The sequence below is a fragment of the Hyaena hyaena genome, unplaced genomic scaffold (assembly GCF_003009895.1).
Source record: "Hyaena hyaena isolate Hyena2069 unplaced genomic scaffold, ASM300989v1 scaffold_1265, whole genome shotgun sequence".
NCBI lineage: Eukaryota > Metazoa > Chordata > Mammalia > Carnivora > Hyaenidae > Hyaena > Hyaena hyaena.
In genome coordinates this window covers 196,187-223,685 of record NW_024081897.1, presented here as the reverse complement: position 1 = coordinate 223,685, position 27,499 = coordinate 196,187, and positions in this window count along the sequence as shown.

Here is a 27,499-nt window from a genome sequence, read left to right as displayed (position 1 = left end):
TCCCTTGCCTTGCTCTTCTGCATTTGACACACGGTTATTTCCTGACTGAATTTTTTTTTTCTATTACATACAGGTTTGCTCTGAGCTCTGATTGGAGCTCTGACTGCCATTTGTTTCCTGGCTGCTGATTTACTGGTTTGCTCCATCCTCTGGAGTGGGGGACCCTCTGGATTCCAGACCACATGGCTCCCTGCCTCGCTGGTACTTCTGGTTTCAGTGGATTGTTGGTCCTGACACCAGCAGACACTCCTGAATCTTTCCCTGTCTTTTCAGAGATCATTCACTGATATACTGAGTTATTATGCAGTTCTGGATAAGTCATTTAACCTTTCTCTTTCTGGGATTTTGTTTTTGTTTTTAGTTTTAAGTTTTTCCCAACTTGCAAATATGAGTCTAGATAAGGCAATAACCCTCACAGGGCTTGTGAGGATTAAGTGAAATAAAGCATGTGAAAACACTTTGTTAAGTGCAAGTGCTAAACTAATATAAGGTATTATTTTATTGCAATGCTTTTTCTCAGAAACATCATTCCTGGATGTAATTTTCTTTGTAAGGAGCTTTGTGATTTGAAAAGTATTGACTGATGGGGCACCTAGGGGGCTCAGTCGGTTAAGCATCCAACTTCTGATTTCAGCCTGGGTCATGATCTCGCGGTTGGTAAGTTTGAGCCCCTTATCAGGCCTGCACTGAGATTCTCTTTCTCCACATCTCTCTCAGTCCCTCCCCTACACATGCTGTCTCTGTGTCTCTCAAAATAAATTAACTTAAAAAAATTAGTTATTTGGTTTAAAAAGAAGTATTGACTGAAAGTTTGATAGACTTATATGTAGGTAAGAAGGAAAATAATGATGGATGTTATCATTGACTACATACCATATTCCAAATACTATGCTGGCTCTCTAGATGTTACCTGATTTAATCTTTACATCTACTCTGCAAGGTAAGTATTATCATTTCCATTTTACAGTTGAAGAAACAGTCTCAGAGACACAAAGTAACTTGTTCACTTCTGTGTTTTTCCAGAGCTGTGATGCTCAGTACATGCCCTCCTTGAGATACTGATATGCTCCACTAGGTTTTGCCTCTTTGCTAGTCCCACCATGCCAATGTGATTCTACTTTATGTACTTCCTACCCCATGACAATTGTGGTGTATTAGGCAGATTTCCAAGATAACTTCCAAAGATTCCCTCCTTCTGCTAATCATGCCCTTCGAAAATTTCTTCCTCTTAAGTATGTGCTGGACTTAGTGACTTGCTTCTAATGAATATAACAAAAGTGATGATATGTCACTTCTGAAATTGGTTGACAAACAACTGTGACTTCTGTCTTGTTGGCATTCTCTTGCTATCTCTTGCTTGTTCATATTGATGAAAGCAGCTGCCATATTGTGAGCTGCTCCATTGAAAGGCTCTGTAGCAAGGAATAGCTTTCAGCCAACAGTTACTAAAAACCTGAATCCTGCCAACAACCAGTGAGTGAGCTTGGAATCAGATTATACCCCTGTTGAACTCAAGACATCTTGAGAGACTGTAGATTCAGCTGACACCTTGATTATATACTGTGAGTGATACTGAGCTGGAGAACTCAGCTGAGTTATACCTGGATTCCTAAGCCACAAAATTGAGAGATAATAAATGTTGTTGTTTTTTAACTACTATATTTTGGGGTCATTTGTTACACAGCAATGGATAACCAATACATATGTTATATATGAAAAGCATTCTTGGTAGGGATCTACATGACTGATGAATGAGGAAATTAACTCCAACATGCTCAGCTTTTTCGCATAGTAAGCAACACCTAATAAGAGTTGATATTGAAATTCATGTGAGTCTAAGTTCAAGACATCAACCTTTTATGCCATTGCTGCTGGAGGGCATGTGCATTTATATAGGGGCCTTTTGTGTGGGGTGAAGGTGGTGGGCTGATATTTTGATGTCCATGTATGTATGAAAACAGATACAAATTTTATATCTGAAGATAGATTGGTAGGGAGAGTTTGGGATGCTAGAGAGTTCCTCAAATACTATCAGACTACGTAATTCTGTTCCACTTGGATAATAACCCTCTTACCTAAAGCAGAGGTCAAAATTTTTCTGCAAAGAGTCAGATAGTAAATAATTTATGCATGTAGGCCATTTTTGGTCTGTTGCATATTCTTCTTTGTATTTTTATAAACCTTTAAAAATACAAAAGTGTTCTTAGTTGAGAGGCCTTACAAAAACAAGCCATGAGTCACATTTGTCCCAGGCTATAGTCTGTCACCCTCCCCCCCCCCCCCCGGCCTCCCCACACACAGTCAAGGTAGTCCTTGAAGAGCACTGATTAATTTAAGTGTGGTTCTCTATGGAATTCCAAGAGGGAATTAGGCCCTAATGTCCTAAGGCATTCATTGTAGGTAGTCAGTCAACTTTCCTGTGAAACTAGGATGGTATTTACTATGTACACACTTGAGAGAATTGACTAAATAATCACTCACAATGTTTTGTGTTCTGTGGTTCAGATGACAAGCTCTGATTGAAAAAGGCTAGTAGCACACTTGCTCACAAACTTATTCATTCAACAATCATTAAATCAACAGTAACTGTGCACTCAGTGTTGTATTAATGCGACAACAGAGCTAAATGAAATGTGGGGTTTCATTTACCTCAAAAACATCACATTGAAGGAACAATAAGAAATTATGAAAACAACTTAATTTCTGAAGTTATGCTCAAACAGAAACAATGTGATGATCCTAATAACCTTTTTTTGTTTTGTTTTGTTTTACTAATGTGATATCCTTGCTCTAATATAAGAGCATTCCTTTTTCTTCTAAGGCCTGGGATCTGTGCTATGCAAACATATTGATAGTTATTTGAGAACTAATAAGACTCCCTAGTGATATATGTCCACAGATAAGTTTGTATCAATCCTTGCTTGCCACTGACTGTGTGACTGCAGGCAATCACTTAACATTTTTGAGATGCCCTTGCACTATAAAATGGAGAAAATAATAATACCTAATTCAACAAATTTTTAGGTAAATTTAAATGAGAAAGGAAGCATAAGGCCCTTAGGGATAACACTTAGTAAGTAGCAAAAGCTCAACAGAATTAACTATTATTATTTACTTTCAGGCTAGCTCCCATGACTTCAGCAGCATCAGATACATGCTTTTAATTTTGTTTTTAAGTCAGATCCATATATCACACCCTATTTATTCTCTATGAGATATACCAATACAAACGAAATATCTGCAGTTTTGTCTAATTGCATTAGCCTCTTCAGAATATTGTGCCCAGCTACTGAGAGTAAAAAACTACTTGTAGGGACTCTACAAATCTTGAAAATGTTCTATTTTAGAAGGATGGTTTGATTTCTTCTCAATGCAATAAATTGGCTGAAGTAGGATGGGGAAGGGTGGTAGGCAAACCCTCACTTCAGCAGACTCCTGATTTTAACTTATTTTTTCCCTTCCTTTTGAGAGCTTCCTCATGCAGAAACAAGGCTTGACTCACTCTTCTGGATTCTGAAGTAAGAATAACAGAACCAACCCTGAGTGACCTCTTACTTTACACTAGGCTTTTCATACTTAATCCTCACACAGCTCTATGAGATAGTGAATATTTTATCATTCACAATTTATATGTAAGGAAACCAGCATAGATTGCCTGTAAAACTTGCCTAAGGTCATATGGCTGACCCATTAGTAGTCTGGTTGAAATGCAGATGGGTTACTTCAGAGCCTAGCTGATTTTCTCTTCTTTTCTTTTCTTTTCTTTTCTTTTCTTTTCTTTTCTTTTCTTTTCTTTTCTTTTCTTTTCTTTTCTTTCTTTCCTTTCCTTTCCTTTCCTTTCCTTTCCTTTCCTTTTCTCTTTTCTTTTCTTTTCTTTTCTCTTTTCTTTTCTTTTCTTTTCTTTTCTTTTCTTTTCTTTTCTTTTCTTTTCTTTTCTTTTCTCTTTTGAGAGACAGAGAGAGTGAGTATGTGCAAAGAGGTAAGGGGCAGAGGGAGAGGGAGAGGGAGAGAGAGAATCTTAAACAAGCTCCACACCCAGTGTGGAGCCCAGCACAAGCTCAGTCTCAAAACCATGAGGTCATGACCTGAGCCAAAATCAAGTGTCCAAAGCTTAACTAACGAACTGAGCCACCCAGGCACTCCCAGAGCCTAGATCTTAATTCCATTGCTCTACTACAGTGGTACACAATAGAAAGGTTTTGTGAATCATATATGCAATTTTAAATTTTCTTGTAGTCATATTTAAAAAAAGGAAAAAGAAACACGTATAATTAATTTTAATAATAGACTTTAAATTTCACCAATGATGTGTAAAATATTACCATTTCAATTGCAATGAATGTAAAATTTTGAATGAGATATTTTATATTTTTTCATTCTTCATCTTTGAAATCCAGTGTGTATTTATATTTAACTCATCTGTTCATCTCAATTAGGACTAGTTACCGTTCTTTTTTTTTTTAATGTTTTATTTATTTCTGAGAGAGAGAGAGAGAGACAGTGTGAGCAGGGGAGGGTCAGAGAGAGAGGGAGACACAGAATCTGAAGCAGGCTCCAGGCTCTGAGCTAGCCGGCAGCACAGAGCCCAACGCGGGGCTCGAACCCACGAACTGTGAGATCATTACCTGAGCCCAAGTCGGACATTTAACCGACTGAGCCACCCAGGCACCTTTCTAGTGCTCAATAGCCACATGTGACTGGTGGCTTCCACACAGGAGAGCACAATTCTGCTACATATTCAGCTAAAGTAACTGAACTTTCTATTTATATCTGTCTGTTTGTATAATCTTCTTTGTTTTTATCTTGACATCTTAAAAAATGTGGAGATCTTGAGTACTAAAACTGAAAGTAAGTTTCAAAAAAGGAAGAAAACAGTTGTAATACTGTCATTGTTGTGGGATTTCTAATGATGCCTAGGAAAGCTAATGTCCTTCCTTGCCTTCTGTCAGATTTCTGAAATATTTTCAGTTCAACTACATGCCCATTTAAGAACATAAGGCTCATTTACCATATTTCCCCTTTGGCCAAGCAGAAATCTAAAAATAAATTCTTAAGTTGTTAGCTTTGACCTAACTCTTTATATAAATATCCTTTTGCAGTTGTTGTTTTAGCAAAAGAAAAATCCATTCCCCCAAGGTTTTTTGGTTCTAAAAACCTTAGGAAACTGACTTCTTCCCTGAACACTTCCTTCCTCTAAACCATGTACAAACTGAAAAGAAAAGGAAGTGAAAATTAGATTTTATTTTGTTTTTTTTCATAAGAGGACAAAAAAGACAACCCCCGATCTTCACATACAAGTTTTTTGCCATTTCCCTTTCCATTGCCAAATTTTAAGTGATGATTAGTATATAAAACATCAGCCCATTAAGATACAGTTTAAGTCTGTAAGCTTTGCAGAGTTTTTCAGGAGTAACATGTCATCTGATAAGTTTGGAAGTGCCCTATGGGAAATTACCATGTCACATATACCCCTATTTGTATCCCAGGCAATGTTTCCCCCAGTACTTGATACAGGTAGACAACAACAGACAGGAAAAGTTTGTTGAATTAAATTCATTTTAATTAATTGGAGGAAAATCAAGAAAAATATGCATACACTGTTATAAAAGTTGTTATTTCAAAATATATTTGTGGAAACAATAGATACATTTTGATGCGAAAGAAATGACCTATGAGAAAGGAGGATGTAAAGATGTGATAGAAACTACTAGAATTTGATAGGGAGACTGGCTTGTAGAGTTTCCTCCTTAAGCCTGTTTTTAAATGAAACTTCGAGATGAACATAATATAAAAACTAAATATAAAATTAAAAGTAGAAGAATATATAGGAAAATATTTGTACAATTTTGGACAGGGAAACCTTAAGTAGTAGGTAGAAAATTTAGAAAGAAAACACAGTTACATTTAACCTAAGTATCTATATAGCACATGTCTGTAGCATATATATACATATATGTGTGTGTGCACATAGATATATATATGCATACGTATTTAATACATACCTTATATAAAGTAATGAATTAGGGAAAAGAATATGCAATTAAAATAATATCCTAGACAGATAATACATTACTATTCCTGATATACCAGTGTCTATTAAAAAACAGCAGGTTATAAATTAAGTGGACAGCAATTATTTTCTTCTTCATTAGTGAAACAGGAAAATGCAAAATATTCAAAAAGTAGATGAAATTTTTCAGCCATCACATATACACATACATGACATGCACACACACACACAAGGAAACATCATCACATGCTAGTGAAGTAGGCCTTCCACATAGCAGCTGGAGTGTACATTGCTAAAGTAAATATGGTAGATTTCACAGAGATTTCTGTTGAATAATGTCTATCAATAACAATACTAGCTGCCTTTGCTCAAATCATTTTAGCATACCATCTTTCAGAACTGTGTGTGGGGTAAAGGAGAATTGTTTTCACTATTAAAGTTATGTGTCCTTATATATACTTTAAAATTTGAAGTGATATTAATTAGCTTGATAATATGCCTTATGCAGTTAACTGCAGCTGACATTTGGTGGCTTCAAATAAATCTCCCTTTTTAGGACACTGATTTGTCACCATTCAAAAGAACTTGATGCTGACTTTGAAGGTAATTCCAAAAGAGGAGTTTCCAAAAATATTTGGACAATGATAATGTCAATGAAATCAGCTCACAGTCTCTAATGATGACTACTTTAACTAAGATGACAATTATTTGGATGGATAAATTCCCAGATGTTTGTAATAATGAGTAAAATTACTTTATAACCAGACTCAAGGCAGAATAATGAAAAATTGTTGAAGTAATATAGGTGGGAGTGAGGAAGCTTCCATCCCTCCTGCTGGTCTTATGGTGAAACCTCAGAAGTTCTAGTGGTACTCTGTTTGGTTAAATCTCCATTTTCCGGAACTTGTTCCAAAATACTGGTGTAGCATTTCTTGTTTTTCATTTATTTCTATGCTTACTCACATTTTCAGGCCATCACCTAAATCTTTTTATCAGTTCATTTTTACCTGATCTCAGACAGGTTTCAGACAAAAATGCTCTCTAATTTTATTTCACTGTCACTCTCTTCTAGAGGTCCTTATTAACAGTTCGTAAGGCAGATAATGTTTTCCAATAAAGATTAAAATGAGTATTTTCCCACAATTCCACTTGGGGCTGCTGTGTGCCATAATTCCAAGGGTATGTTTTCCTTTCTTTTTGAATGACCCCACACCACACCAGACACACTCGGCACACAAATGACACTCCCAGGGCCTGTGGGATGCAGCAGTCTTGTCTTACCTTTCCCTTATTTGGTGGGCTTTATGTCTAAATCTTTAAAGCTTCTGGTCTAATGGGGAGCTTTTATATAGCAGTTACAATAGAGTTCTAAATACTTTGTCCACAGCACTTTAAAAGCAGTTATGTTTAATGAGTTTATTTTAAATTAATCATATTTGATATTTTACAATGGAGTATGCCATTTATAAAATATTAAGTTAGAAGAAGGTGCTACTTATTTTTCAGAAGATATGTCTCCTTGGGCTATATTGAACTACAGTTGTCTATTATAGAGTCCGTTGAGTTCTTCAGTTGTTTGCATCTAATAAAAATACTTATGATATTTGGAAGGATTTCTATCCAAATAAAGCGTTTTAATTAGTTATGTCAGGCTGTGTCAGAGACGGTGTCCAAAAGTATCCATTGTCATTCCCCACACCCCCAGCTTCCCTTGCAGTTCAGTTGGACTAGATAACTGCTTTGTCAATGGACTTTGGACAGAAAAGACAGGTATGCCTTCAGGCCTTCTCCCTCTCTTCCCTGCTGGAGTGGCCTGGGAGGCTTGGTGCTCCAGATGGGCTACTCCAAGTGGGAGGACTCTTCCTGACAGGGTTCAGACTGTAGTGTGAGCAAAAAGGAAATCTTTAGTGCATTACACTACTTTAATTTGAGAGTCAATTTGTGGTGACTGTGGTCTAGCCTAGCCTAACTAAAACAATACATATAGTGTTTTTAGGGATTATAGAAAAGAATTTATGTGTATAAGTATTCTAATGTATGTATATTCTAATGTAGTTAAATACAATTGTATTTTCTTTCTAGATTTCTTATCAATCTTAAGATCTCTCTCTTGACCAAAATTATACAAATATTCTTCTATATATTCTTTCATTTTTATTTTTATAGTTTTTACATTTTCTTCATATTAAGATTTCATTTAAAGCATTCAAATGTATCTTACACAAGATTACATCTTAGGTTGGATGAAATATTTTTGATCATTTGAAAGCATTTTTAGGACTTATATCACCTTCAGGTTGTTATTATGTAAATTGGTTGTCTTGTTGATAGAGTGCCAGGCCATGACCCTTGTAAGTGGCTGCACTCACTTTAAATTTACTTCTTATACTTGTTCTGAACATTCTGTCCTGGCTAACTGCCCATCCTTTGGAATTCTGACCCCATTAAATGTTCTTTCATTTTCACCCTCACCTTTCACACTGGACTTTGTCCTGAGCATTGCTTTTCCAGCTATAACTTTTGGATCCCTAGAGCACTGTTTTCAAAATGTGATTCATGGACGATTCATCTTTTTCTTTTTTCTTCTCAGTTGCATTCATCTTTTTCTTTTTTCTCCTCAGTTGCATTAGGCCTCAACTCCAGCCTTGGACTAAAGGGTCTTGTGTCTGCATTCAGTAAAACCTCTCATTGCTGAATCTCCTGCTGTGTTTGTTTAGGCTCCTCAGTCATTCATCCTGTTGGGGAGAGAGTCAGTCCTCTTAGGTGGTAATAACAAGAGTGCAAAAACCATCCTCATTACCTTCTTTTCCAAAGTTAAGGTTAATAACCAACATCGTAATACACTTTGAAAATTTCAGAAGTACTTAGATTACTAAGCAATTTTCACAACTATTAAGACTTTTCCTGGGTCCTGAACTCCCAAGTGAACAGTTTGAAAGATTCTTGCTCATAAGTTTATTATTAACAAATAGGTAACTTTTAACATACTACACATAGTTTTACAGTTTGGTTAGAATTTGTGGTCTGGAAGCCACTAGCTGAAACTCTGAAACCCTGTAGGAAATTACTATTTCATAGAGGTAATTTTTTCCCTAGAGGCCAGGATTCATTGTATTTTAATGATTTGTCTTTTTGAAGATACCAGGGTAGCAATTTCCTTCATAATAAAAATAAACTGAAATTGGACAAAAGAAAATTATAAATGTTCATCAAGAAAAGGGTAGTTATATAAGTTATTTTTATTTGTGTAATATCATCTCAAGCAACTATGAAAATAAAAAATAGAAAGACAAGGTTGACATGTAGAAGATTAGCATGAAAAAAATGGCAAAAAAAAAAGAGCAGAGCACAGTGTTTTCCATACTTTGATGTTAAAAATCCCAGCCTTAGCTCCAGAGTAAGGACTTCAGCTATGCAGCTATTTTGAATTCAGGTTAATCAGTGAATATTTTTCACTTCAGAGATGCACTGCAAAGGGGGAGGTGCTATTGAGGATTCTATTTCCATGCGAATCTGAATACCTTTCCCAGGGAGGCAGTGGTTAAATGTGTTTATCATTGTTCCCAGTCACTGAGACTCACAATAAATATAGACAAGTGAGGATGAAGAGGGCATAGGGCAGGGGTGGTGTGTTGTCTCTGGGAAGTTCATCAAATAGACATGAAGAGAGCCAAGGTACCTAAGCTTTGTACAGATACTAATAAAAGTTTGGGAAAGGAATGGGAGTAGGCAGAATATCTAGGCATCTCTAGAGCTCATTTAGAGATGGCAGAACTTCCTTGCAAGCTCAGGTGACCACCTTGAAACTTTTCATCTTCTCTCACAGACATATTAGGATATGGTTAGGATAATTCTGGGTACTGTGATAGAATACAGAATAGGCTTATTAACACAATAGTGTTTTTTTTTTTTTTTCTATGTATGTGTTATTGGTCAGAGGGTGGCTTTCCTCTGTGGTCATTTAGGAACCAAAGCTCCTCCTCGTATGCGGTCTTGCAAGGCATCAAATTTCATTGCAGCTAACTGACAGAATGAGGAAGAGAAAGCAAGAAGTCACTAGCTTCCTAAAAGTTTGGGCTGGAGGTGATCTATGACCTCCATTCTCACTCTTTTGGTAAACCAAGTCATATATAGATTCACTTACATGTCAGTAGGGCTGGGAAGCATAGTCTCTGTCTGGATCTTGGTCTCCCAAGGATACATATTCACTCTGAAAGAGAAGACAATGGATTTTCATAGATTGGTAGCTCTATGGTACCAATGGTAGCTCTATGGTAGCTCTTCTTTCAAGTGGACAAGAGGGAGAAAGTTTTGAAGAGGAAATTGAATTGGAAAGAGACAGCAGGCATTTCAATTTTGATTAAATGCTTATTGAACTGCATTGTAGCCATCCCAGTGGAACCCCTAAGACAGAAGGTGAAGGAGAAATTGGGAGATCTTGAGATATATATATATCATACATATATATATGTAGATATATATACACTTACACACACACACACCACAGTTAAGGGGCTAAATGTGAATGTGAAGACAGTTGTCTTTTTCTCACCTGGTGATTTCATCAGGAAGAAACCTCACTGAAACAGCTGAATCATGAAGTGTGTGGCATCCTTGGTTTTGGATACATGGGAAGAAAATGGGGAAATGTTGCTAATCCATCAGAGGACCCATACAGCCATCTCAAGAATTCCTTGGCTCTGTAAGAAGGTACATAGAATTTGGAGAAGAGTCAGGGACATAGAGCTGCTCAGTCAGCTGCTGACCGGGCAAGAGGATTCCCCACTCAGTGAGGAGTTTGAAGACAAAGATCACTGGTATAGCCAAAAGGGGGATGTGGTTGACCCTTTCTGGAAGTTTCCTCAGTAAAGGAGGATATCAAGCTGAAGATGAGTACCCTTAAGAAATCATGCACAGTATCTCTTCAGAGGTCATCATACTTACTGGTGGAGACTTCAAAGAGTAGATTTTAGGGTTACTTTCTCCCATTAACAAGCAACCAGCTATGCTGAACCCCAGCCATTTTTCTCTATTTCTTCTTCCTATATGACAGTTCATAGGAAAATAGTTGGGAGGAGTAAAAAAGCAGACCATGCCTCTTAAGAACTACAGATCCCACAGGCTGAGGACTGAACCTGACCTGTGGGGAAGGGAAAATATGAGAATAGAATTTTAAGTGAAAAGAATTGAATGGTGCTGTTCTAATACCTGAAAGGGACCAGAAAGCTACAGAATTTTCTAGATATAAGGGCTTAAAAAGGAAATTCTATAGATTATAGTTAGAGACAATGATAGGAAAGAAACAAAACAAAATAAAAAGCACCCCCCAAAACCAGCATGTCATGTATGTCCCTATCGAGACCAGACTGTTGAGTGAACTGGTTTCCTAAACTCATAGGTGTAAAACCTGGAAGTGAAGTTAGAAGGCATGACTTTCCCCCTAGAATCTGCACTGACTGACTCATATGGGGCTCATTAATTAACTCATATATGCCAACACACGTTTACCATGGGGTAGAGGTGGACTGTGTGCCTTCAAGCTTTGTAGCATTTTAGAGTCAGAGTGGTTTTGCTGTGGAGGAAGGAGGGGAAGGAGAGGGAGAGAAGGAGGATCTGTTTTTCTCCCTTCAGGGGGCATTTAGAGCCCTGGGATGGTATGATTGGGTGGGAATTGCCCTTAGGAGCAGCAGAAACCAGGGAGAATTGGGAATCTAAGTATTTAGTAGAGACTCCTTTAGGAACCAGGAACTCCTGCATGAGCTGGTGAGGTCTTGGCACTAAGGAAAATCAGTTTGTTAGCTTAAATGTTGTCATTTTTATCTTCAGATTGGGGAGAGCTGAAGATGTATGGGTTTCAAGGATGAATAATTAAGAGGAATATTTATTCACTCATTTTTATTAAAAAATGTATTGAAAAAGTACTATGTGTTACACACTATGGTAAGTTCTGGGAATAAAATTGAGAGTAAAATATCTAAGCTCTGGTTGGCTAAATTTGTGAAACACAAATACAGGGAGCTTTAAACAGGCACTTGATCTGGTCTGAGGATGGTAGATGATGGCTAACAATAGTGACACAAAAGTGCGGGGTGTTAGGATAATGGGAAAGTGTTTTTCATGTTTAGGAATTCCCTTAATGTTGTTTTAATAATCCTTTCATAATAAACAATAATCATTGAAGGAAAGAAATGAAAATCTTGGCACAGCAAACCAAATGGGTAACTGCTTTTTGTTTTCCCTTAGAGTCCAAGGAAATTAAAAATCATTTAACTTTCTGATGAAAGGTCTTCATCACTTCATTTTTATTTTCACTACTTAATCCAGAGGACATCTTCCATTTGTTCATTTCCCCTTTCATTCCATTTCATGCCAGGTCCTGCCACATCTTGTTCATTTCCCCTTGAAACAAATCATGTTAAAGACTTCTTCCTGGTCTCTGTTGTAATTTCAAAATCCTTAAGTAGTTTCAGAGGAAGGCAGTTAAACAAAGGTGAAGATCTATCATGCTTCCTTGTTATATCCTGAAAAGTTAAGAAGCAGAGAGCTGCAGTTGCTTTTAAGGAATGAATCAAGTTGGTTATCTGAGAAACTCAAAAGACAGGGCTGCTATGAAAGCGAATGATAAGTATCTCATGATTCTTAAGCAAAGCCTGAGAAAGTAGATTTAGATGCCAAGGTAGATTTTGGAAGAAACTGAAAAGGTTCTGATATAGGCATTTCAGGTTAAGTGTGAATTAGAATATCCTAAATTCGCACCTGTTTCTTACATTTACATGCACACACACACACCCTTACACACAGGGATTCAAGATGTGTGTAGATACTAAAAGAGATCTAACATTTCTAACTAGCATATGGACAGGCTAAACATGTAAAATTATTAATAAATTTAGACCTTAGTAGAAACATTTAAAAGCCTAGTGACATAAAATTTACTTCAGAAAATAAGAGCTTTCTGTCCATTTCAATGTAATACCACAAGCAGTCCACCCTTAATGCAGTATATGTGATTCTCCTAGCTTCATGATCTAGATGCCAATCTAATTACAAGAATATAAAGCAAAAATAGTCTCAGGGACCTGAATTGAGGAAGTCCTCAGTGATTTGTGCAATCCCAGCCTACTGCTGTGAGATGAAAGTTGGAGTTCCTAACAGTGGCTGTTACTAGGGAAGTGGAACTTTTGACCATGATTTCAAAGCATAGGACCAAGTGTAGGGTGAAGTGAAAGAAACACAGATAAGTAAGAAAGACTGGCAAGAGGTTCATTCCCTTCAAGGTTACTGGATTAAATAAATAAATACATAGCTATAGATAATGCATTCCCATATTATAAAACAACTATGTTGCTTTCTACAAGCATTTGTTTTTCTAAATTGGCTCTTGGGCTAAATAAAATTTTCACCTCACTTCTAAGTTTCCATTAAAAAAAAATTTTTTTACATTTATTTATTTGTGAGAGACAGAGTGAGACAGAGTGTGAGTGGGAGAGGGGCAGAGAGAGAAGGAGACACAGAATCCGAAACAGGTTCCAGGCTCTGAGCACAGAGCCTGACGCGAGGCTCAACCCACAAACTGTGAGATCATGACCTGAGCTGAAGTTGGACGCTCAACTGACTGAGCCACTCAGGTGCCCCTAAGTTTCCATTTAATAATCTAAATTCAAGTAATAATAAAAAGAGAGCCATATATTTTATAGAAAAATTGCTGTAGTTTTATGCTAGACAGGAGGTCTTTGATTAGGACACTTATTGGTGATATAGCATATTTCAGCAGTGAGAGAATTAATCAAAACATGAAAAAATCTTTTATAAAAGTCAAAAATATTCACAAATGTGCACAAAAATTGACTTACTTGGACATGTTTAAGATACAGAAATTTTATATTACTTGTTTCACTTAATATGATATCAAAGACATTTTCTTGTCTTCACCTTAACTACTTGCTTAGCATGTATATTTCTTCAAACTTGGTATATTGCTGCAAGTATGAGCTTGGTATAGGGGATATCAAGGTGTGTTGAAATTTGCCAGGACATTTCTATTAATTAATTAGGTCATTAATTGGTTTGTTGGAAACTGTTGGAGTCTTGAGAAGTAAGATAAAGATTGACAAATGGAAACGCAACATATAGCAAAGTTAAAGCCTGTACTTTATGAGAGAGTTAACTAGTCTTATTAGCTGATCATCAGAGAGATTTGCCCACCATAAATGCAGTGCTAAAGCCAGGTGGGTCTCTAGCTGTGGGGGCCTGCCAGGTAGGGCTTATGGATCGAGTTGCAGGGGGCCTCTCTACCCAAAGATAAAGGGTAGAACTGAGCTGAGCATGCCAAATTTATGATTAAATTCCTCACCTGATAAATTACCCTACTTCCCTCAGGGAGAAGGGAGTGAAGAGGAGGAAGAGGACAGGAGGGTTTAGGGAAAATCCCTCCTCATTGAAACCAGAACAGCTGAGAAAATGTGTTTCTTTCTAGTGGAAATGACTCCTTAATCCCTTCAGATTTTTTTTCATCCAACACCCTTGGTGGCTGCAGCACATGGTTCAAGGTGGCTCTGAGGGATTAAGCATCAAAAATTCAAGATGGATAATGCAATGCAATTGGTAGCATTGTTCTGTATTGCTTTGAATCCTAATTTTCTTTTTTTTAGGGTTCTAGGCCCAGAGCTGTGCTAATATGCTTGGATGTATTAGGCTTATTATAAACTGACTAACTGGTAAGAATGCTGACAAATAAGCAACTAAGATCTTCATACTTGATTTAAATGGTCCAGTTCCACAAACAAATCAATGACAGTTTGTCTTGCCTACAGATGTTTGTTCAAATGTATCAGTTACATCATCATTCAGAATGTTACACCCTAGCTTTTATTCTAAACACAAATGAGAGACATTTATGAGTTCTTAGAAGCATGGGAAATGTGGTCTTCTTATAAGATACAAACATTAAAATTCCTTCAGGCATTTCCATTTCTGTCACAATATAAACCAAAAAGCAGTCTTCCACACCCCACCCCCAGGCTGCTAATCATATTGTTTACTGGGAGGATTTATTGTGAAGCAGTTTTTAGTAAAAGAAGCAATAAATGAGAGATTAAAAGTTAAACTGTCTCTTTGCCAAATCAACAAATTGTTTTTTAATAAAACCTACATACAAATCTTAGTTTTCAAAATGGCATGGAAGAAACAAACATAGCTGAAGTACAAATATGGTAGGTGTTATCCTCAATTCCAAATGACATATAATAAACAAGTTTTAAAACAAAAGTAGCCGAGGACTTTAAATGAAATCTTGTGAGCTAGGAGTCTTAACATGTAGTGATTTGGTGGCTTCTAGGATATTTCTTACAATTTTGAGGGAGAAAATTGTTCTTGGCTGAGATCTGTGAGTACATGCAGGGACTGAGGGCAGCTGACTAGAATTCCAAAATAAAAGTGTGTATTTATAGTGTGCATAATACTATATATTAAGGCTGACCTGTAGTTGGGCGAGGTTCCTCTTCATTTCTAGAAAAGAGCATGGGTGCCCTCTTGGGCCTTGGTGAAAAAAACTTCCCCACATACTTTCTTGAATTCTCTGGGCCCTCAAGTCAGAAACCTCAAAAGCCAATGGCAGATTTAGGCTGAAATGGGGCCTGAGAAGTGATAGCAGCTGCATGATTTACTCAAGTCATGGTTGCCAGTGATGGCCAATCTCACCTCCAACTGTCCCCGGGGCCCTTTCTAACAATGGGTTGCATTACCATGCTGACCTGCCTCATCTCCCTAATCAAAACACCTTCCAGCTGATTCAGTGACAAGTTGACTTATATTTTGACTCTTTTGCTTAAAAAAAAAAAAAAAAAAGTGTTCCCACACAATACTGTTTCTTAAATGCCTTCAAGTTAACTATAGTGTAATTGCTGCTGTTGCCATAAAAACTGCAGAATCTGAGAATTAGAAGAGCATTATAGGTTATGTAATTTAACCTATTTGTTCTAGAAAAGAAGAAATGGAGGTTTGGGGCTAATGTAACGTAACTTAAAAACCCAGTGATTTGAATCTAGATCTTGGTTTCCTAAACTCCAGTTATATTAATTTTCTGTTTCATAAGGTTTACAACAAACATGCAAATAAGTCAGGATAGGTATTATTTCTATTTCATAGATGAAAACTATTAAAGATCATGGAAATGAAATGATTTTTCAAGATTTTATGATGAAGTTGGGCCAAAGCTAGAAAGGAGCCCAGTTTCTTGGCTTCCAGTTAGGACTTTTTGCACACACTTGTGCACAAACACAAACTCAGAAACAGACATACAAGTCTGTCACTAATCAGTTGGTCTACTCTTAATCAAACATTTGTTGAGTGTCAAGTACTGTCCTAGTAACAGAAGATATTGCTAAACAGGCCAAAGTCTGTGATATCCAGGGTGCAGTCGCCTTCAAGAGGGATTGTTAATGATTTTTTGCCTCCTGGTATTTATGTTCTTGTCCGGTCCCTTCTCATATTGACTGTGGATTATGTATGTAATCAATAGGATATTGCTGGATAGTTGTGTTTTACCTCTAAAGCTAGGTCATAAAGCACACTGTGGTTTCTGTCTTGTTCTCTCATGGATCACTTGCTTTTGGAGAATCCAATTACCATTTTGTATGGATACTCCAAGAATTCCATAATGGCAATTCCATTATAGGAATTGAGACCTCTGCCTGATCACCAGCAAAAACTTGCCAATTATGTGTGTCAGCATCTTGAAATCAGATTTTCCAATTCTAGTCAAACCTTTAGATGACTGCAGCCCTGGCTGACATTTAACAGCAACCTTATGTGAGACCCTGAGCCAGAATACCAGCTAAGCCATTCCCAAATTCTAACTCATAAAAACTGTATGAGATACCAAATGTTTGTTGTTTTAAGTTGCTAAGGTTTGGGTAATTTATCATGCAGAAATTGGCAACTAATAGAGAAGGTGTGATAAACACATAAATTAATAAATAATATAACTTCCAAGATCAGAGAAGATAAAATGGTACAATATGATAGAAAGATGGTGGAGGGGCTGCTTAGCTAAGGGTCCAAAGGGAAGGCCTCTTTGAGGAAGTAATATTTGAGTTGAGGCATCATTGTTCATAAAGAACCATGGAGATCTAGGAGGATAGAAACCCAAAATGAGGCAGTAATAGGTGCAAAGGCCCGAGTTAGGAATAAATTTGGCATATTTGAAGGACTGAAAGAAAGTCAGTTTGGCTAAAGTGTAGTCAATTAGGGAGAAAATTGAGAAGGATAAAGCAAGAGATATAGGCAGGGCCAAATCACCAGAAGCCTTGAAGGTCATGGGAAGCCAATGAGGATATGTCTGTAAAGAGAAGAGAGAACCATTATCTGATTCATGCCGTAGAATGATCTCTAATTGCTGTGTGGACACTGGATAGTTGTGGGTGGGAATGCACTCAGGAATACCAATTAGAGGCTGTTGCAGTTGTGTTGAAGAGGGATAAATCACCTAGTATATTAGGGTGGCAGTGGTGGAAGTGAAAGAACTAGTTGGATTTGAGATATGTTTAGAAGATAGGGCTGACAAGACTTGCTTATGGGCTGGGATTAGAATGTGAAGGAAAGTGGAATCAAGGGCGGCTTAAGCTGTGAGACTTGTGGTTGGGAAACCACCCTTGGCTTAATTTTTTTTATAAGGAAGGGAGGAAGAAAGGAAGGAAGGAAAGACAATAATTGGAAGGAAAGACAATAATTGAATCTATCCTTTTGAAATGATACATTGTGCGGGAAATTCCTTTTAAAAGTGTTTAGCCTTTTACAGCTTCAAGACATTCTTACTACTACTGACTTCACTTGAGATCATAAGAGCATTTCTTCTTCCGAAAGGCAGCAAATGTTGGTACAAACCTGGCTGATGGTTTGAACTTGTGATTCAGAAGGAGTCCCTGATGGAAAAAAAAAAAAAAAAAAAAAGCCTTATTAACTGCTCTATGCAAGTACATCATCCCTAGTGGCAGTGGACTCGTAGAATCTGAGTCCAGCATTAAGGCATGTTTCTTAAAGGAGAAAGTAATCTTCAGAGAAAAACATTTCTTTCCTTCAGAGAAAGAAATGTGTTTAGGATTACAATTATAGAAAGGCTCTTTTCTCTTAACTATTGTGTTTTATGAAGACTTTTAAGAGTTTTCTGAACATAAGTTATAGTTACTGCTTCATGAAGATAACAATAAAAAGCTTCTCTCTCAACTGTTACCTCTTTCCACATAGGAAATTTGATTCTTATAAATATTAAAATCAAAAGGCAGTTTTCACTTTGTACTATCAAATTCTGTACTTGGAAATTAAGTATCTATTTTTAATGCCAGCATTTATTTCTAACAATAACACGCCATGATTGGACAATGAAAAGACACACAAGTCTGTGTACTGTTTATGTTTGGGAAATTAATAAAGAGTTCTATTACACTTTATCCCACAAGGCAAAGACCATCATGGGTCACCGCAGCCATATTATGTTACAGTCCTGTGATATACTCTGTGTCAGCTGTTCTCACTCATTCACACACACACACACACACACACACACACACACACACACGTAGATCTTAGCTACTTAATATACAGTTAAGCACATTTTCTAAAACAAAACAAAAATTCATTCAAACATGGAACAGATGTGAGTAAAAAGAAGAGGGTAGTTTAAAAATATTTCTGTTGCTATCAGCAATTATTTTGTCTCATGAATGGAATTTGGCTATTGATGTAGAATGTGAATAAGGCTGGGTTGGTTACTGTGGAAGTTGAAACAATAGCAAGTTTCCCATTTTCAGTCCATGAGATCATTTATTGCAAGTTCATTATGCTTTTCAAACTATATTTTAAGAAAGCATCAAATTAAAATGGGAAGTAGTTTATATAGAGCAAGGAATGATTTTGTTCTACACATTTCCAGAGATATAGCTAAATACAAATGTTACAGAAGCTGTTTTTTGAATACTTTTTTTTTGATCCTACATCTAAAAAAATATATTGCTGTCTTACTAACGTCAAAATTCTCCCTTGAACCGCATTCCCACAGACATATTAAGTTAAATAATTAGAAATTGTTTTTTCTTTCAGATGGTACTATTTTATTTAAACAACATTACTAGATTACTGGAAAATTAGAAAACATAAGTGTATTCTAGCAATTTGATTGCATAACCAATGATTTGATAATTCAGAATAATATAAGGATATTTGGTAAGTGATAGCACAAAATCTTTATGAATGGGGGCATGGTTTCATAAAAAGTCCATCCAAAGGAGATGTCAACCAAGTTAAGAAAAGACAAATATGGTGATAGAAATAACAGAAGGACAAGACTACTAAACCCGAAATAAAAAGTGTTCCTAATAGCTAACTGGAATCAGAAAGCCTGACATCTCATATTAACTGTGAGTGACACTGGGCCATGTATATATCTAACTTACATAGAAAATAAAACCTGTGTAACAGAATTGTATTAGTCAGAGTTCTCCAAAGAAACAGAACCAGTGTGTGTGTAGAGAAAGATTTATTTTAGCAATTGGTTCAACGTGATTGTGGAGACTGGCAAGCCAAAATCTGCAGGTTATGTTGGTGGGCTAGAGACCCAAGGAAGAGTTGATGTTGCAGTTTGAGTCTGGAAGAATTTCTCTTCCTGGGGAAAGATCAGTCTTTTTCTTAAAACTTTTAACCTGTTGAATGAGGACCACCCACATTGTGAAGAGTAATCTAGTTACTCAAAGCCTACTGATTTAAATGTTAATGTCATGTAAAAAATACTCTCACAGTAACTTCCAAATGTGTTTGACCAAATATTTGAGTGCCATGGGCCTAGCCAAGTTGACATATAAAATTAGCCATCGCAAGAACATAGTAAATCAGTTACTCTTATACAATGATGGTAGGTATTTTAACTCTTCAACAATTTTGGAAAATAATATGACCATTTTTTTATTAAGAGCTTCAAAATGTGTTTAGGAATGTTTACCAAACAGTTACATTTCTATATTAGAGAAATAAACCTAAATCTAGACTCAAATATGATAAATCATAAAGCAAAAGATTGATCAATGTGACACATTAACATTAAAAATTTGTAGCCCCTCAGTAGCTCAGTCATTTAAGCCTCTGATTCTTGATTTTGGCTGAGGTTATGATCTCACAGTTAGCGAGTTAGAGCCCCACATTGAGCTCTGTGCTGATACACTGACAGTGCAGAACCTGCTTAGGATTCTCACTCCTCTCTACTCCTCCCCTACTTGCACATGCACCCTCTCTCTTGCTCTCTCTTTCAAAAATAAATAAACATTTTAAAATATTGATTATAAAATAAAAAATTTGTGTGGCATAAGACACCATAAACAAAGTTAAAAAGTCATTGACCAGGAAAGATACTTGAAACACATGATGGAAAAATCATGAGGAACTCCTACATTCCTATAATCAATGAGAAAAATGTTTAAAACCCAACTGAAAAATGAGCAAGGGTGGATAGGGCAGTTCTTAAAAGAAGACACCTGAATGGCTAACAGTCATTTAAAAAGATGTTTAGCCTGACTCATAAAGATATGCAAGTTAAAACAAGATTCACTCTTCAAGCTATCAGAAAGACCCAAATCAAAATTTTAACAATGCCAGCTATTGGTGAGAGCATAAATTGGTATGACCACATTAGAGAACAATATGACAATACCTAAAAAAAACTCAAGATAGGTATGTCTTCAAAATCTTAGAATTCTACCCCTAGTTATTTGTTATCTAGTGAAATTCTGGCACTTCAACAAATGTATGCACAAGAAATGTGTACTGTATGTGGTATTGTTATTAAATGCAAAAAGAGCAAAAATTTAAATATCCATTAGCAGAAAAATCAAGAAATCCTGATAAGTCAGAATAGAATTTTGTATGGCAGTTTAAATAAACAAACTAGATTTACATTTATCGGCAGGAATTTATCATGAAAATATGTCAGGTTAAAAAAAGCAGGATGCAAAATTATGTATACAGTGTGATTTCCTTTATGTCAGCTTTAAACACATTTAATTGAGAAAGCCAACTAAAAGTTTAAGAAATCAAAATGCTATACTATACAATACATACCTTATACAATACATACCTAGTAAAGTTATTTTTTAAAATATGGAGTGAAAGGACACCCATAAAACTTAAGATGTTGTTTACCTCTGTCTACAAAGATTGTGAAGGAAATAGGTAGCTCTGTGTGTGTGTGTGTGTGTGTGTGTGTGTGCAGAAGTGTACATCTATGTACAAAAAGAAAGAGTGGTCTAAGAAGGCACAAAAGGTCTTTAATTGGATAGGTAATATTTTATTTCTTAAAACTAAAAAAAGCTAAGCACATATGGCAAAATAATGGGTTAAGAATGTACAACACCAAGAGTGAACTCTAATGTAAAACTGCGAGCTCTGGGTGATCATGAGGCATTGTTGTAGGTTCACTCCTTGTAACAAGTGTCCCACTCAGGGTATTGGAAGTGGGGGTGGGCTGTGCATGTGAGGCGGCAGGGAGTGTATGAGAACCTGTATTTTCTGCTCAGTTTTGCTGTGACCTTAAAACTGCTGTAAAAATTAAAGCTTATTAATTAAAAATATGTTAAGTCTAGGTGGTGGTTATATTTTAAGTTATTCTTTGGACATCAGTGAATGTTTGAAAAATTCGATAATGATAGCAGAATGTATCATAATGATTCTGGGACATTTCAAAACTTTTATTTCATGCGTGCACATTACTGTCATGTTAAATATAAATATAACTAAATGTGAGCATAAACATTTCTTTCTCAAAAAGCTGAGGATGAATTCTAAGTGTTACTTCTTGAGGCTAGGACATGTGAGTTATTGATACACACATATTTATCGTCCTATATACATATATGCATACTTTGACTTCAGGAACATATTTTGTTATTGCAATATAGAATATCGAAGTTTAAAGGTTTTTAAGTCAAATATGAGTGGTGGACATAGCAAGTCTTTGCCTTGTGATCTTTGTAAGGAAAATGTATAATTTCTTAAACGTTTCATTGACCTACTCTACAGCCCTTATAGAATTTTGCAGTTTGTCCCCAAACTTGAATCACTATTACTTTCTTGCCAGTTGTACAAGTACCTCAGGATAAAGTTAAAATTACATGTCATTATTATAAAAAACAGACTTCTTTTGGTTCATGCCAGAAAAGTCACTCAGCTGTTGGATGGGAAGATTTCAAGATACTCCAGTTCAGAAGTTCTCATATTTGGCTGCATATTAAAATCATATTAAAATCTTCAGAAATCCTAATGCCCAGACATATCTCATAACAATTAAATAAGAATTTCTAGGAGTGGGACCCAATGTTTTTTTTTTTATTTTACCTTCTTAGTTATGTAACCGAAGATCTCTTTATATCATGATAAGTAAAAACCATACTTTTTTCCTTTCCTTTTAAAGATAGATACTTACTATTAGGCTTTACTATTAGATCCCTATAGCAGTCATGCTATAGCTTAAAATAGTATGGTCCTCATAGCTTTGAACCTTAAATAAGGATTCCTGGGTCATGAGTGTGACCCATCGTTCTGTTAGATTGGCCTTATGGATACTGCTTGAGTTATGTCTTCTTTTTGTTGCTAATAGCAACAGCACCAACTGTTTCAAGTTTAGGCCAAAAATAATGTTATAAAAATAGATTATTTTGAAAAAAACACAGAAACTTATACCTACAGGGGCTTTTAAGAATGACCAATTCTTGGTTAAAACTGCAAAAAAATGCAGTTGAAAAACACCTTTCATGTAAATATCTGGATGTTTATGACATTATTTATAAACATAATATTCAAATTTTTCATTGAACTTTTTATCATTTTGTGGATGTAAGTCAGACTTTAAATTTTCTATCATTGATTCATATTTTTGTTCATATATAAAGCAAAACCTGAAGAGGGGATGATTAGGAAACTTCAAAAGGCAAACTATCCCTGGTGGGTAATGTATTTCATTGAAGCCTAGCCACTACTGTTGGTTATTATAATTCAGTTTTGGGAACTGCTGAGAGACTAGAATCTTATCCAGGATTTCCAACTTGATGGTTATAGAGTTGCATGTCCTGTACTGTAGACACAGGTGTCATGATATGCACTGAAGTATAAAATCTCACCTGCAGTATAATGAGGTACGTTATATATGAACCTATCATTTGAGAAAGTAATCTTGTATTACCACAAAGTTAAAGGACTTGAAAGGTGGCCAGACATATGCTGTGGTAGAATATGCAACCACTGATGGAGTATAAATTATGCTGGAAAGCTGTCCTGTCTTCATTCATCTATTCATTTGTTTACTAAAATTGTATCTTTTGAGTACCTATGTCATACCATATTTTGTAGCCTTGTATTATCTATTTTGCAACATTACTGCCCTTTGTCTGGAAGGAAGCATTGGATCTCCTTGGCTTCAGCTAAGGGAAAATTTGACATTGGCTAATGGAAAATCTTCATACCTATTTGCATATTGGCATGAATTTATTTCATAGGTTAATTAACTTCTAATCAGGAAAATAAAGCTGAGGGAACTGTGAGGGGAAAAAGCTCAGGGTTCCACCACCACTCTGTTTTACATTATTTACAGATTCTTCCCTTTCATGAAAACTCTTCCCCTTTTCTGATGTGTCCCACAATCATGTTATGATTTTTTTTGCTTCTATTTGCTCTCAGTGTTTTAAATTTTTTAAAGATATTTATTTATTTTTGAGAGACAGAGAGGCAGAACATAAGCAGGGGAGGGGAAGGGAGAGAGGGAGATACAGAATCTGAAGTAGGCTCCAGGCTTCCAGCTTTTTGTTAGCACAGAGCCAGACACAAGGATCAAACTCACGACCTGAGAGCCCATGACCTGAGCTAAAGTCAGAAGCTTAACTGACTGAGCCACTCAGATGCCCCTGCTCTCGGTGTTTTAAAAGAAGTGTTCTATCATGATGTTTTCATTTCCTTATTAACAGTTCACTTTCAAAAATCAACTTATGGATTTTGTAAAAATGACATATGGTCATTATTAAAAGAAATTTAATCAATATAAAAAGAAAAAAAATCTTACTTCCAACCTTCCAGCTCCCTCAATTCACCATTATAAACATTTGAGACCTATCACTCAGGAAATCTCTCCATGCATAAAACAATAGAAAGATAAATTTTAAAATATTAGAAAAATCAGATCATACTATTTACATTTTTTTAAGTTAAAGGTATTTAATTTTATATTTTTCTGATCAATTTTATTGAAGACTATTTCATGTACTATATACATAAACTGCCTTCAGTCAACACATGGCTCAATGAGTTTTGACAGTTGTATACATTCATGAAACCATCAAAAATTGATACAGCAATTTCTTATGCTCCTTTTCATTCCATTCCTCTCTCTGTCTCCAGCCCCAAGTAGCTACTGCTTTGTTTTTTGTCAGTACAGATTTATTTGTATTTTATATAAATGGAATTATAATGTATATACTGTTCTCTGTCATTCATTAAGAGAATTTTCTAAATATAATAATGTATAAATATCAATTAGATCAACATGATAGTGTGTTGTTTTTTTTAGAAATTATTCATATATGGGTGTAAAATTCTCCATTATTACTCTAATTTTATCAATGTTTGCTTCATATATTTTGAGGCTCTGTTATTAGGCAGTACACATTTATGATTGCTATGTTTTCGCGATGAATGGAATATTTTCTTATTATAAACTGTTTGTCTTTATATTTAATAGCACTGTGTCTTGAAGTCTACTTTTGAACTTCTGTTTTGTGTTACTTCTCTTTAGCCTGATGGATTTCCTTTAGTATTTCTTGTAGTATAGGTCTAGAGGAAATCACTTCCCTTATAGTTTTTGCTTGTTTTAAAATCTGAAAATGTCCTTATTTTACCTTAATTCTTGATGAATATTTTTTGCTGGATATAGACTTCTGGATCACTAGTTTATTTTCTTTCTGTGCACTAAGGATATTATTTTATTATTTTCCAGATGTCATGATTTCTGATGAGAAGTATGTGGCCATTTGAATCTGTATATAATGTGTCATTTTTCTCTGACCATTTTCAATATTTTCTTGTTATCTTTGGTTTTTAGAATTCTGACCCTGACATACTTAGGCATGGTCTTTTTCTAATAATCCTGTTTGGAGTTTTCTGAACTGCATGAATATGTAGATTTATGAATGTCACCAATTTTCTCAGGTACTATTTCTATAATGTTTTTCCCAGCTCCATTCTCTTCCTTCTCCTTCTGGGACTGTAACTACCCATATGGAGACCTTTGGAATGGTTTCACAGATCCCTAAAACTCTGTTTTTGCTTAGTGTAATCTCTCTATATTTTTTCTTCTCTCTGTTTTCTCCTTCTCTTCCTCTTCCTTCTCTTCTTTTCCTCCTCCTCTCCCATCCTCCATTTCCTCTTCCTCCTCCTCCTCTTCCATTCCTTCTCCTTCTCTTCTTTCCCTTTCTTAATTGAATGATTCTTATTGATCTGTCTTGAAGTTCACTGACTCTTTCCTCTGTTTTTTCCATTCTGCTATTAGGTTCTTTGAGAAATTTTTAAATTTCAAATATTGTGCTTTTCAGTTTTAAATTTTCCATTTAGATCTTTTAACCCTTTCTAATTTCTGCTTACTTTTCCTATCTTTTCACTTATTAGAATATGTTCCTTTACCCCACTTAGCAAAATTGTAATAGCTGTTTTGTAGTTCTTGCCTGATAATTCCAACATCTGGGTCATCTGAGTTGACATTTTTTTTTCTTTTTTAGAGTTGACATTTCTTGATTGTGTTTTTCCTTGGCAAGGGGTTGTACTATCTTGTATGGTGAATAATTTTGTATTGTGAATATTATATTATGTAGATTCTAATGTTCTTTATTTTTATTTTTTTTTAATATTTTTATTTATTTCTAGGAGAGAGAGAGAGAGAGAGAGAGACAGCGTGAGCAGGGGAGGGTCAGAGAGAGAGGGAGATACAGACTCTGAAATAGGCTCCAGGTTCTGAGCTGGCAGTCAGCACAGAGCCCGACGCGGGGCTCGAACCCACGACCGCGAGATCATGACCTAAGTGGAAGTCGGACGCTTAACCGACTAAGCCACCCAGGCGCCCCTATATTATGTAGATTCTAGATTCTATTATGTTTCTTCAAGTATATCGAAGTTCTTGTTTTAGTAGGCAGTTGACTTGGTTAAATCCACATTACATACTTCCATGTCTACAGTGGTTGACAATTCAGATATAACTTCAGTCTTAGTTGCAAGCTGCTTTCTGTTTGTTCCATAATGTGTAGTTCAGAGATTAGCCAGTCTTGAGCTGAACTTAAACATAGAATTTTGGGTTATGCCTCTCTGGCTCTCCCTTTTCTTAGTTTTCTTCTTGCTGTCTCTTGCTTTGAGGGCTCTTCTCCTGGTGTAAGAAATATGGGAAATGTCTCTATAGAAGTTTTAGCAATTTTTCTAGGTACTTAAATTTGATTGTCCAATCATTGTTGACTCTGGCTTTTAAAAAAATTATTATCTTCTGTTTCACAAGTATAAATTCTCATTGTTTCTTTTTTTCCCCATCTGCTATCTCCCATAGTGATCCATTTTACTGTGTGCATTGCAGTTTCTGCCAGGGTTATATGAGAAAACTTAGAGTGATTTGTACATGCAAATGTTGTATGCAAATACCCTAAAGGGTTTTCACTGGTACCAGATAGTTTTTAAGCCAATTTCTCAGAAAAGGGTTTCTGTATTATATAGTTTGATTTAATTCAGACTACACATGTGTGTGTCTTGGTCTTTCTTTCTTTATTTTTCACAGATAAATATTTTGTACCCATGGATCTGGGAAGTTGGCAGGCTGTCTCGCTGCTTTCCTAGTCTAGCATCTTTCCTGTCTGGCACTCTCCTAGGGCCTGGTGGGTGCAGCTTTTCTCCTATCTGTTTCACCTACAGGACAGCCCTTTCTGATTCTAGGCTGCATGTCATGAATTCAGTTCCAGCTCCCAGTCACCTTGCTTGGGCAACTGCTAGTGTACATTCAGTTTTTTTTGTTAAGATTTCAGATTCACCTCCCTATTACCAGGCTGACCTTTTAGTTCAACTCATCTATAGATTTAATTTTACAGTCGTGGGGTATTTCTTAGTGGGTGTTTCACACAGCATCTTATGCAGCCATATTCACCTGAAGTCTCTTTTCTATTCTTTCCCCTATTACTGTTAATTAATGAAGTGACTTATTCATCCCTTTATAACCTTTTTTATATCTAATATTTATTTTTGTTCCCACTACTCTCCTATAGTCCCCAGTCCAACCTCTTGCCATATAACACTGGATCAGTGCATTCAGCTATTAATTCCACTCTCTTTTGCCATTGTGTCTCTGCTACAATCCATCCTAGATACTGCTGTCATAATATTTGTCATAAAGATTGGCTTTGATCATGTCACTGCTCACCACAGAAGTCTTTAATG